Here is a 12,560-nt window from a genome sequence, read left to right as displayed (position 1 = left end):
GGTTTTGGCTCAGGTCATGCTCTGAGGGTTGTGAGATCGAGCCCTGTGTTGGGATTCATGTTGAGCATGGGGCCTGCTTGAGATTCTCTCTCTCCCTCTCCCTCTGCCTCTTCCGCACCTGCTTGTGCGCTCTGTCTCTCTAAAAAAAAAAAAAAAGAGAGAGAGAGAGAAGATTCTATCTGAAAGTCTGAAGAAGTACACTCTTTGTGGACTTGTTCAGAGATCTCCAGACTTTTATAATTATGTATTCCCATCCATCTAAAAAAGTGAGGATGGATTTTATATATATATATAGCAAAGGTCTCAGACACAACAGTTTTGGCAAAAACCCCTGGGGGACGTCTCCGTTGGCCCCACTGTTGACAAAGCAGGTGTTCTGGCTTCCCTGGGCCCTGGTCAAGTTTTCTTTGGAACCTATCAGTTGTGAGTTTTGAGGGGACTGGCGGAGCCAAGGTGCCTAAAGCTGGTGAGGTTATTTTTAGGTATTAAGTCAAAAAGGGTCTTGAGCAGATCGATCAATTGATCAATCTATATCTATCTATCTATCTCCATATACTATATATAAATATATATCTGTACATCTCCACATAGATAACATATACACACATGCATATATTCATGTACTATTAGGTTAATATCATAAATACTCTATGTGCAAAGATTAGAAATGAGAGGGGTGAGCTACAAAATGAGTATTAATAGAAGTTCTGATACGCTCCCCCAAATCCCAAGGATGATTCCATGCGCCCCGCTTCGTATGCCACGGTCTATGTCCCTGCTATTCCAAGCATGCTTCCGGGACGAGCAGCACCTGCACGTAGGGCCCGTTAGGCACAGAAAGTCAGAGGTCACCCCGGACCTGCTGGATCAGCATCCGCATTTCGACAGGATGCCCAGAGGACTGAGTGCACCCTCAAGTTTGGGAACCACTGGTCTCAGGAACATATTGGGGGAAACCCCGCCCTTTTCACTTTCCTCTGTCTCGTACCTTCTTATTACCTGCGGTCGAGTGAGTTCCTCTGATTGTCTTCGACCAGCATCTAGGGAAGCAGCTGAGCCCCTGTGGCCTTGCATCAAGTTCTAGAACCCTGCCTTGGAAGAGAGCGCGCCAGGCCAGCCTTGCTGACTGTTTTCCATTTAGGCTATATTGCATGGTGCCAGCCAATTTGGAGTCATCCCCAAAGAAAGGGCTCCTGGTCTCCATAGTTTGAAATGTGATTGCTGAGCCATCCCATAAATCTGCTTCGAGAAGGCCCTGCGATTTTTTTGGAGGTAAAAAGCTAACAAAACTAATCCCTCGCTGTTCCTTGAAGTGGACTCAGATGGAAATAAAATCTTTCCACAAAGTGAGCTTTGGCCCCACTTCCTCCACTTCAGGTCCAAAAATGACTTTCAGAGAGCATGTCAGCAAGAGCTTTGGCTTGGGAAGGCAGGCCTGCGGCGGAGAGGTGGAGGGGGCTCCGTGACCGGGGAAGCACGCTAATGGGCCGGGCTACACAAACATTAGTTTTTAATTCTGAGGGTAGAAGGAACTGTTAGGGAATTCATCAAACTCTAGACAGAAACAGGCCTTGGTTTCTGCTGCCCTGGCACTGCCCAGAGCTCTGACTGGAGTTGAAGCTCCTTCAGCTATTTGGGTCGCAGCCAAAGCCAGGCCTTTGGTTACCAGCAGGCCTGGTGGACTTCATGGAAGTAGAAGGAGGGGAGCGGTGGCCAGGCCATTGGCCCGGACTGAAGACCGTGAAAAGAGCCACATGGAGACTCTCTGGTGGAGGGCTGGATGTGCCGGGCAGCACAATGGCAGAACGTGTCTGTTTCTTCCCTCCACCGAGTTTGCCCCTTTGGACGCCATGTTGGAAAAGCAACAAGGGCGTTAAGGAAGACAGATCACCCCAGAGGGACCACTCACCCCTTTTGTGCCAGTCACTTCTGATAGCAGATGGCCGACTGCCACAAACTATAATTCCCAACGTCCCTCGTCTCTGGCTAGGTTCAGCCCATGGGAGCCTCCAATGGGAGGGACACTGGTGGATTGGAGGATGGGATGATGGGAGATGCTAAGGTCATTCTCCCACACTACGTGCTCTCTCTGACTTGAGGGGCCTCTCTGGGTGGTGGCTGTATTTCCTACATGGATGGCTCTAGCTTTCTTGGTGTCCCTGCTAGGTCCCAACTCCCCCCAGGCAGCCCCAGCTCATGGGTTCTGGTGACACCACCTTGTTCTCACCTGTCCTGGAGTAGAACTGGCTTCCCACTCTTGCTCATCTCTCAGTTGTCTCCTGTGCCTGTTCGACCTGAAAGCTCTTGCAACACCTTTGTAACTAATGACCTATATGAAATCCTTTCTCTCGGACTACCCGGCTGGGTGGCTTTGTCTTCCAGAATAGAGACTGACCAGTAAATATTTAGGCTCTGCAGCGGCAGTTTGAATAGCATCAGATGAATTAAGTATGTAGGGAGCGTTGCATCAGTCAATGACTCGGGCTAACCTAACCAATTTTTACAAGGACACAGCTTATTCCAGTGATTTGAAAGAAAAACTGAACCACAGACCAAGAACAAATAGGAAGCAGGAAGCTTCCAATATCTAGATAGCAAGAACTAGTAAGGCGGTCTCCTTAGGGTACAGCCTTTAGATGAATCAGTTCCAACGCTTTCCGTATGTGTCTCATGTACAGACATAACCTCGTTTTATCGTGCTTTGTTTTACAGAGCTTTGCAGATCATGAGGGTTTTTTTTTGTTTTTTGTTTTACAAATTGAAGGTCTGTGGCAACCCTGCATTGAGGATCTATTGGCACCATTTTTTACAACAGCATTTGCTCGCTTCATGTCTCTGTGTCACTTTTTGATACTTCTTGCAGTATTTCAAACTTTTTAATTATTATTATATTTGATGTGGTGATCTGTGATCGGTGGTTATGACTCACTGAACGCTTGGATGATGGTTAACATTTTTTAGCAAGAAAGTATTTTTTAATTAAAGTTATGTCCCTTGTTTTTTAGACAAAACGTTATCACACACTTAATAGACTACAGTATAAACATAACTTTTATATGCACTGGGAAACAAAAAAACACGCACTTGACTCACTTTATTGTGATATTTGCTTTATTGTGGTGGCCTGGAATGGAACCTACAATATCTCTGAGGTTTGCCTACATTCATGGTTTAGTTTTTGGAAGAGAGAAGCTCTTGTGGCTTTATCTTGGGTCCCAAGGCCACTGGTTGTCCAGAAATCACAGGGCACCTTGACTGACCATCTTACCCAAGCTGCAAACATCTGGGAAAGGAGCTTGGGCCAGAGAAGAGTGTAATGTGTGTGGGGAGGCATATCCAGTCCAGAGCAGTTCCCTACTTAACAAGAAGGGCGTCCTGTAGGAACCTGCAAACCCAGAGCACTTTGGACATAGCATGTGCTGCTAGTGGGCTGTGTTGATTTGAGTGCCTTCCTTCTCCAGCTAGCAACACCTTGATTTTCCTTTGAATAACGATTGTGTTAGACTGCTGGATTACCTCCAGTAAATGTTTCTCTCCTTCCTCCACAGTAAGGAAACAAATAAGTCCATAAGAAATCAGTAGTTATGGAAAACAGAGAGAAAAGAAGAGCAAGGAAAATAGAGGGTGACAAGGTGTGGTCAAGAGCAGACTCTTAGAAAGGTGAATTTGAGCAAAGACCTGAATGAATGAAGTGAATGAGCCACCCAGATATCTGGAGCAGAGCATACCAGGCAGAGCAAAGGGCAAGTGCAAAGGCCCTGGGGCAGGAGCATGGTTTGCATGCTGGAGGAGCAGTAGAGGCCAGTATTCCTGGAGTGGAGGGAAGGAGAGTGAGAACAGTGGGAGCCAAGGAGGAGCTGCCAGCATGAAGCAGCTCCCATGGAGGCTGAGGATTGTGATTAGGACTCTGGATTTTACCCTGAGTGAGTAAAATGGAAGCCCCCAGAAGTTTTGAGTAGAAGAGGAACGGGATCAGATATGTTTTTGATCTGATCCCTCAGCTAGAGAATCAGTGAATGTTAGAAGGCCAAAGAATGAATGGATATTGAAAGTTAAGCAAAAAGAGATTTAAGGAAGCATTCAAGACAAAATCGGCAGGGTCACTCAAGCCTGTGCATGATTCACATCCAGTGTAGGGCCTAGACAGGGTTTACCCTGGGAAATCCGAGGTGGGAGCACATACTTCATCCTGGGGAGAGAAAGAAAGGTGCTATGCAGGGGGTGGGGGTCTGAGCAGGGACTTGAAGGATGGGGTGGACAATTCCAGTCCGTGCCACCACAGGAATTCCTACAGAAGCAGAGGGAGAGCTTGAGGCAGCCGGGTCTACCAGTTAGTTTCAGGCCAACCACGATTATTGATCCACCCAGCTGTAGTGGGTGGGAGAGTGATGGATGGCTCTTGGTTCTATTAGCACTGATGGGTCTCTGTGTGTTCCTCCGAAGGCTCTGGATTCCAGCCTCTCTGGCTGGTAGAGTCTGGACTTCTAAGTGGAAAGTGAGTGGGTGAGGTAGAGGGGTCTAGAGTGATGAATAAAACACACAAGCCACCTCCCCAAGGAGCTTACAGATAAGTGGGAGATTGAGGTATTAAACAAGTAAAAAGGAGAAATATATCATTACCAATAGTGGTGAATGTTAGGATGGAAAACATCAGAGCCGGGGAGGGAAAGGGTGGAGAGAAGTCCTCCTGGGGTGAAGTGACATTTGGGGGGAGACCTGAAGAAGTCTCAGGTTTTCTGCAAAATTGGAGGGAAAAGCTTTGGTGACAGAGAGAACAGTGGATGCTAAGAGTTCAGGACTAGAAAGACCGTCCTGGATTCAAGGAAAGAAATGCAAGAAGGCAAATACAGTGGGAACAGCAGGTGCAAGAGGAATCATATATATACAATAAAGACTCTCCAGGTAATCTTTATTTTCCATTTATTCGGAGGAAAAGCAGAGAAGGATGCACAGGCGGAACGTGGAGTTTCTGGGGGGAGGTATTTATTGCAAATAATGATTTCTTCTATCTAGACTACTACAGGGTGGAGGTATGAGTAGCTGACCATCATTGATGATGGTCACTCTACTGATTTCCAGTGTTCTCCTCCAGAGTCATAATGTCCTAGCCTAAGTCATGAAATCCATTTTAAAACTTTATTTTGATGAGCGCAGAGTTTGGCCTTCCTGGCTCAATGGTTTGGCTTGTCTCCGTCGAGGAGTGGTTTGTGCCCAAGGCTTTGGTGGTCTAGACTTCATTGCTTCATGGCTGTTGTGCTGGGACATCAGCTGTCAGAGTCTTTCAAAGATGCCCTATGGCCTAGTCCTGGTGGCCAATACCAATCCCCACAACTCACCGGGGGCGCCTGCTGTCAGAGCAGCCTAAGCATGGGGTGAGCTTGAGACCATGCCTTAAGGTAGTTTAGAAAGCAGTTTGTTTGAGATATTGCATCTGACTCGTCCATTCCAAAGCCAGTTCATGTTCCATAGGGTTTTAATTCACGCCCTTCAGATTCAGTTGCACCCAACTCATCAGAATCCACACGACATGGTTTGGTACCCAAGAAACCTCACGATCTATGCAGCCTTCCCAGCCGGTGGTGTTCCATCCGTTCTGAACAAGATCCAGAGTGGGTTTGGAGCTCAGGAGGGAGAAGTTCTGTGAATCATTAACAACTGAATTCTTCTTCTTTTACTTTGTGTCCAATTTCAGAAAAGGCTTAGTCCCTGGCGGTATTTTAAAGAGGTTCCTCTCAACCTCTCCATTCTCTGTGACAAGGATGATCGCTCATTCATTCAACAGGCATTTCGTGAGCACTTACTCTGTTCCAGACACCGAGCTGGTGTGGGGGGTGCTGTGCAGCATGGGGATGACTCACGCCCATGGGGCATGAATATTCATGGGGATGAATAGCACTGAGGTTGAAATGAGATAATGCACACACCACCCTGAGCTCGGGGACTGTTACTAGAGGTTTTTTTGCCCTCGCTCTAAATCTTCAGTGGCTCCCCAGTGCTTAAAGGGTGGTAATGTCAGATTGGTCCAGTTTGGCTGTTCCCACTCCTACATGGGTGAGTTGCCCATGCTTTTCTGAGCCTCAGTTCCCTTTCCTGCACATGGGGAACAACAGTGGCATCCACCACCGGGGATTGTTGCAAGGATTAAAAGAACTGTGCCCGGCACAAGACTCAACACTCAATGGATGTCAGCTATTATTATTGTTATTTATATTGTTTTAAAAATTATTGCTACTTGTGGCAGAGAGTCATTATTTAATTCCTCCATTTCATGGTAGTCATAGAATCTTCCGCTGGACACGTGGTGACTCAGCATAACAATACATTTCCCAGACTCTTTTGCACATCAGTGTGGCCAGATGTGATTGAGTCCTGGCTTGATGGAGGTAGGAGCAGAAGCGATTTGTGTCATTTTCATGTTGTGCCCTTAAAGTAGGGGAGGGATGTACCCTAATTTGGCACCTACTGGGTGCTAGGCAGTTTCGGGCTCTTTGGATCCAAAGGAGAAGAATATATGGGATCTATTTTCAAGGAGCTCTCAATCCTTCATCCGTGATTTCACTCAACAAATACTTTGTGGACCTACTGTGTGCCAGGCCCTGGACGAGGCTCTGGGGATTCGGTGGTGACCAGAGCAGAGAAGATCTCTGCCCTTAAAGATCTTATGTTCTGGTTTGGGAAAGGGGTAGACAATAAGCACATTTATGCAATAGAGTAATGTGATACAAAGTAAAGGGGGGATTTTAGTCTAGAAATGATCATCACAGGAGGCTTCTCTGAAGAGCTGACATTTGAGTTTAGGCATAAATGATGAGAGGAACCATTCGTGGGTAGATCCAGGAATGCACATCCTAGGCAGAGGAAACAGCCAAGTGCAAAGGCCCTGAGACAGTGTTTCGAACAATAGCAGGAAGGGCAGTGGATTGGAGCAAAATGAAAGGCCGAGAGGGTAGGAGATGACATTGGAGAGGTGGGTGGGGCTGGACCGCAGGGTCCTAGTGGCCAGAGTATAGAGATTAGATTTTATTCTTTTTTTCCCTTGGGAGAGAGAGAGGGAGAAAGAAAGAGAGAGAGTGAGCCCAAGGCGGGGAGGGGCAGAAAGAGAGAGAGAATCTTAAGCAGAACTCTGTGCTCAGCATGGAGCCTGATGCAGGGCTTGATCTCACAACTCAGATCATGACCTGAGCCAAAACCAAGAGTCAGACACTTAACCAACTGAGCCACCCAGGCATCCCTAGATTTTATTCTTAATGCAAAGGGAAACCACTGGGGAATTTAAACAAAGGAGTGAAAGAATGTCATTTGTACATTTAACATCATTCTGGATTGTAGGGGCTTCAGAGGGGGCTCTGGGAAACCACATAGAAACCTATTACAGTCAACCAGACACAAGAAGAGAGTGGGTCACGTGCTAGAAATGCAGAGGAGTAGATGAATAACACATAGATTTTGGGCAAGCACCTGACAGCACACTACAAAGATGTACTGGACTCATACCCTGTCCTCAAGCAGCTCATCATCCTGTGAGGGAGACAGGATACACATAGTGCAACATGCTACCCGCGATGAGAGAGCTTCCCACGGACCCATTCATAGCGGAAATTGCCATTGACCTTGTCACACTCTGAGCTCCCATTTCTTTTTTTTTTTTTATTCTTATGTTAATCCCCATACATCATTAGTTTTAGATGAAGTGTTCCATGATTCATTGTGCATAACACCCAGTGCTCCATGCAGAACGTGCCCTCCTCAATACCCACCACCAGGCTAACCCATCCTCCCACCCCCTCCCCTCTAGAACCCTCAGTTTGTTTTTCAGAGTCCATCGTCTCTCATGGTTCGTCTACCCCTCCGATTTCCCCCACTTCATTCTTCCCCTCCTGCTACCTTCTTCTTCTTTTTTTTTTCTTAACATATATTGCATTATTTGTTTCAGAGGTACAGATCTGAGATTCAACAGTCTTGCACAATTCACAGTGCTTACCAGAGCACATACCCTCCCCAGTGTCTATCACCCAGTCACCCCATCCCTCCCACCCCCCCCACTCCAGCAACCCTCAGTTTGTTTCCTGCGATTAAGAATTCCTCATATCAGTGAGATCATAGGATACATGTCTTTCTCTGTTTGACTTATTTCACTCAACATAATACCCTCCAGTTCCATCCACGTCATTGCAAATGGCAAGATCTCATTCCTTTTGATGGCTGCATAATATTCCATTGTATATATATACCACATCTTCTTTATCCATTCATCTGTCGATGGACATCTTGGCTCTTTCCACAGTTTGGCTATTGTGGACATTGCTGCTATAAACATCGGGGTGCACGTACCCCTTCGGATCCCTACTTTTGTATCTTTGGGGTAAATACCCAGTAGTGCAATTGCTGGATCATATGGTAGTCTGAGCTCCCATTTCTTGCATGAAGTTCCTTGAGAACTGATTCTTTGCATCACCAGCAGCTCTCGGTCCAATGCTCTGCATGTACTTGTGGGCCACAGATAACTGTTGGTTAGGAGATAAATCAGCCTGTGGAGCTGATTGTTAATATCAGTATAATGAGAGTTAGTATTTGCAGAGGACTAATGTTATGTGCCAAGCACTGTACTGGGCACTTTGTCTTTACAGTCTCAGGTCAACCCTATGATGACCCTTTAAGATAGATTTTTGTTACCCCTCATTTCACAGTGGAGGAAACTGACGCTCAGAGAGTCGAGACAACTAGTCCCTGATCACACAGCTTACAAATGGCGACGTCAGACAACCCAGCTCTGCACACCTCCACAACCCAGGCTCTGAGCTGCAACATGTTATCCATTTCTCCTTTATGGATAACTGGGCCTCAGCGCCATCTTTCTTTTTTTTTTTTTTAACTTTTCACTTTCCTTTTTTTTTTTTAAAGATTTTATTTATTTATTTGAGAGAGAGACTGAGAGAGAGCATGAGAGGGGGGAGGGTCGGGAGGGTCAGAGGGAGAAGCAGACTCCCCGCCGAGCAGGGAGCCCGACGCGGGACTCGATCCCGGGACTCCAGGATCATGACCTGAGCCGAAGGCAGTCGCTTAACCAACTGAGCCACCCAGGTGCCCCTCCATCTTTCTTATAGAAGAAAGTAGGAATAAATGGGTGTGCTGCAGAAATCCTGGGCCAGTGTCTGTATGGGCTCTCTCACTAGCTGTGTGCCCTTGGGTGAGGACTCCCCACTTTGCTCTCCCACCTCAGGTAGTGTCTGTAAACTTTGCTAGGTTGGGGTGAAGAGACTGTCCCAGACCACAGGGGCACGTTCAGGTATGTTCCTCTGCTGGCTGAGAGTGTGATGGATAATCTGTGGTCAGAGACATCAGCTCTCCACTTAATGGCTGTGTGGCCTTGGGAGAGTCACTTGACCTCTCTGAGCTTCACTCGTAAAATGGGACAAATAATGAGAACATCTATTTATTTCGGTGGGTTGCTGGAAGGGTTAAAAGCGTGCTGGTTATTATCACTGTTATCCTACAAGGACAGGTTCAAGGTTAATAAGATGGAAGAGAGGCTACTTCAAAGACCTCTTTTTTAAAGTTACAGAGGGAAGCAACTGAATTCTTTTCAGCATGAACTGTTGGTACTTTAAGTGTCCTCTTGACCTGCCCCTCCCTCCACGATCCCCTTCCCTACCCTTCTTGTGATCTGACAATGCTGAACCCCGCAATTTTGGTCTGGGAGTCAGAAGGCTGGCAGTGCTTTGGAACAATAAGAGTTAAGCATTGTCCAGCTCACAGACGTGGAAAAACTCCACAAAGACGGGGGGGAAATATTTCCATCTCTGATAAGAAGTGAAAACGGAGCAACTCATTCCATATGGGCTGGCCAGAGGGGCAGGAAGGAGCGGGCGGTGTCCGCAGCCTGCACGGCCTTGGTGGGGCGAGACAGAGGACCGGGGTCCTGGATGGGGAGGGGGCATTACAAGGGAGCACCCAGACTTTCTGATAGGTGGCAGCAAGAATGCGTGTCAACATCTGTCGTGTTGGAAGAAATTGCAGCTTTAACGAGAGCGGGCTGGGGGAAGATGGGTGGTTTTCGTTGCTTTTCGGCTTTGAATCCATCTGGGTAAGATCCGGGTGGATTTTAGAGAAAAATCACACAGTCCATCTTGGTGGGCTGTTTGGCAAGACCGGAGAATGTTATTTCCCTTAAAATCCGTGCCTGAAAAATAAATTAAATACCGCTCGAGTCGAATGTGATTAACCAGCCATTTGGCTGGCTTCAGCCCACTGATGTGGGTTACATTCTGTGCTATTCCGATCCTGTCTTCTGGGCTATTACCCAGGCTGTGCCTTCTGCCTGGAGGGCTCTTTCTCCTCATTTTTTACCAGGACACTTACTAACACTTACCTAATAGTGTTTCCTGGCCAGGCATTTTCTAAGTGCTTTCTAAAACATTAACTTCTCCATAATCCTTCCAATAAAGCTATAGGGTCGGTTCTATTATTCTCCCCGATCTGTTAAAGGGGAAGCTGAAGTGACCTATCCACACCAAGCAGCTAGAGGCTAACGGAGGTGGGATTGGAACTCAGGTGGCACAGACCCACGTTCTATGCACTTGACCACCCTACTGTATACTTCCCTGACTCTCCCAATGCCTTCTGGCCTCTACTTAGATTTCCTGGTCGGGGATGCTATGATAGCCTTAAGAATCAGGTGGCCTAACTCTCCTCTGATTTCTTTAGTACCATTTACCTGCCCTCCTTAGGGTATGAGAGAGTCCCAGATTTCCCTTTGCCCAAGAGGTGAGCAGTGCCCTAGCTCACAGCCTCCAGCTGCGGCACCTGCAAGACCCGCCCTGGCTTCAGATGGAGGTACTAGGGCCTGGCCATTTTGGTCCAGTGATCTCTGCTCTGGAGCGCCTCTCTGTTGACCGAGACTGTCAGTTGGAGGTCATTTTGCTTCCCCCTTTTTCCTTTTCCCTGGCCCCTCTGTGGGCCTTGTCCACATGTCTGTTGTGTTCTAGTCCCAAACTCTATGCCTGGTAGATGCCTAGTTTTTCACTAAGTGAAATATTTTTTTGGTATTTCGACATTCACTATTATGCTTCAGAGTATGCCTGTTTCCCCATTTGGTCACTCCCTACCTCCATGTGAGCAAGGTCTTTGGTACCCATTCCTTCAGAGAAAAGTTGAGATTGCAGAAAATGAAAGAATATGGCATCTCATCTTGGCTTTTGAAATTCAAAATCCTACAACCTTTAATGGGGGAACTCAAGTCATAGACAATATGTTTGGTTTCGATTATGAATAAGAGTGAGCTCTCATATCCTGAGTTAGAAAAGAATGCCCAGGCTGGGAAGGAGGGGAAAAGATGGAGAGAACTTGAGGATGGAAAGAGAGAAGGGGCCCTAGTGGAGAGGACCAGCCTGAGAGGCTGAACAGACACTGGCGCCTAGATCAGCCTCCTCCTGAAGGTGCATCCACAAACCAAGTGGGCTCTGAGCAGCATGAAATTGTCCAGTCCTGCTCTAGTGAGTGCTGGAGACCGCACTGGCCATAACTTCCTGGTGGTGTCCAGCTGAGACCTCCTTTTAACTGCAACCAACATGCCACATGTTGAACATCAATCTGCAGGGCCTTGAGACTTGGCTGTGTCCCAGGGTGACCTTCCCCTCTGAACAACCTCCCCTCCCATTGTCTCAGACACTTGTAAGATGGAGGGTGATGGAGATGGAGGCTGGCACCCTGAACATCTCCATGATGCGTGGTGGTCCAGGGACCAGAAAGCCCCCCACATCCTCTGAGTCAGTGAGGCTGAATGGGACCAGCATGAGTTTGCCACTGAGCTGGGTGATTGAAAAACAGGTTGAAAAAGGTTTATGAGCTTCTAGTTTTAGTTAGGTCTTGGCTCAAATGTCACTCTGTGGAAAGTTCTTCCCGGACTTTGGATCAAAGTCTCAGTTATTCACCAACTTATGAGCCTATTTCTTCCCATTTATCATCATCAGAAATTGTCTTCCCTGCTTATTTATTTGTTTAGCATCTCTGTCTTGCCTCAAAGGCAAACTCCACAACTTTAGGAGCAGGTGGTCTCGTTCAAGGCTCCACACCCAGTTGTTGGTCCAGGAAGAGCCACATCCACATCCTGTAGGAGGCACTCAACACTCTAGAAGGGATAAATGAAGCCCTTCTTGTCTTCAGAACCAAGTCCAAACACGCAGTTTGTTACTGCAGATCTCTTATTGGCAAGCAGGTGAATGGATCTGTTAAAGAGGAGGGGTGGGTCTAGCCACTGAGATGCTGGTTGGGGTCATGCCAATCATGGGAACAGAGCCAGAGTCATGTTGTTGAACTCAAGAGGTGAAAATTGTCCAGGTGGACATCTCTTATTGGAGGTCAGCGGTAGAACACCGATCTGCCCATCATAGTCCTGTTACTGTGAGGTGGACCTTGGCCAAGTTTAAAGGTACAGCCTCCTCCCCACCTCCTTTCATTTCAATAGGATAAAATTCCTGATCACTTAACTTGCTTTATGCTCCTTTAAAAGCTTCTCTGCTGGAGCCACAAATCCTTCAAGAGCCACCCCAAATGGGGAACAC

The sequence above is a fragment of the Mirounga angustirostris genome, unplaced genomic scaffold (genome assembly GCF_029215605.1).
Source record: "Mirounga angustirostris isolate CCGP_5_RB_7025 unplaced genomic scaffold, mMirAng1.0.hap1 SCAF_14, whole genome shotgun sequence".
NCBI classification, from domain to species: Eukaryota; Metazoa; Chordata; class Mammalia; order Carnivora; family Phocidae; genus Mirounga; species Mirounga angustirostris.
The sequence above is the reverse complement of the archived record's forward strand: the minus strand, read 5'-3'. Positions refer to the sequence as shown.